We start from the raw sequence: 1,518 nt of genomic DNA, 5'->3' as shown, positions 1-1,518 counted from the left end.
TCAATTGCAAGACTAAAGGCATCCAAATGAGTTTGTGTGGTTTCTCGAAATGAAATTACGCGTCTGTAGAAAACAGCACACTCTACAATCCCTTCCCAAAGAGACACCAGCTTGTGACTTCCACTCGCCCCCTCCACCCCTTTCCATCCCACTCTACTTTCACTTCCCAACTGTCCACTTTACACACCATTATCCAAAGCCAAGGAAGGGTGGCAATCACCTGGAGAAGTAATATGGGCCAACACGGAGTATGAGACAGTATTTACCTCCCATCCTGAAGTGCTAGTCGTCTTGTGTGTAGGTGATGCCTACGAAGTGTGGAAAGGATAGGGAGTGAATCACTTGCAAATGACACATAGTAAGTTGGCTCGCCTAACGTTGAAATACAGAAGCACAACAACCACTCCCCAACACACATGAGTCAGCGAACCATCTAGAACCACGCGTTGTTGAAAAAATGGGTCGATAGGCTCCGACGCCTACTGTCACCCTTTCGTCCAGCAACCACCACAAATTGCCCTGTTGGTGTAGCTGCGACGAAAGTATGTCAGCATTTGCACAATGCTGCATTCATTGGCAGGAATGGAGGGTCTTCCTGGACGTGATGCAGCACCATCTAGTGATTCACCACTAGAGGTGGTACGTTTTGCTGTCGCACAACGCACTCCCTCCAAATGCTAAGCACAAATTGGACAAGAAGCCAGCTTCCGCGGATTTGGAGCCGAGTTAAGTGTCGGCTTGTAAAACAGACGGCCTCGAACCACATCCGTCAGGTTTAATCCACACTTTTGTCGTTCCAACATGACACGGAGGATAGGAAAGATTGCCGAGGCACTGGTGCACACATTTGTGCTTGATGCTGCACAGGAACCGTCTGGCGTGTATTTTACAAGTTCGTTCAACCTGCAGTAAGTCGTTGGTGCGAACCATTTCGAGGAGCGCACGAACAGATTATCGCCTGATAAAGTAGTCGTCTGATGTGCGAAATGTCAATGGAAAGGTTGGGAATCAACTCCCTCCTTCCTGGTTGATAAAAGCGCAAGTCATTGTGGGAGGAATCGAAGCGCGTTGAGAAGACGTCTGTATTGAGTTTGGGAGTATAAAACGAAGCTCCATACTTACAGGTCGATTTGCCCAAGACACTTCTGGCAGCCGCCCTCCTAAGGAGAACGAAAAGGCGGCAACCACATCCGATGTGTTTGCGGATTTGTTCCTGTAAGTAGTTTCGTTATTTGTTAATGAGTGTAGTATTTCCCATTTACCTAGGATGCTTTTTTCGTTTGTAGAAACATCTTCCCAGATAACATCGTTGGCATCGCCCTCTATCAAGTAAATTGCAACTTATTTCTTTATTATAATGCATCAACTGTTAAGGAGATGTAGGTGTTTAGATTTAAGGCATTTCATAGTGTGGTTTGCTGGTTGGCATTCCCACCTACTTAAGTACTTGGAGCCACCTTTATCCGTATAACTTTGCACACCTTAGTCCACACATTTGTGGTACTACCTGCACCGATC

This window comes from Echinococcus granulosus (genome assembly GCF_000524195.1).
Source record: "Echinococcus granulosus chromosome Unknown EG_S00005, whole genome shotgun sequence".
Lineage (NCBI taxonomy): Eukaryota > Metazoa > Platyhelminthes > Cestoda > Cyclophyllidea > Taeniidae > Echinococcus > Echinococcus granulosus.
This window is presented reverse-complemented; position numbering follows the sequence as displayed.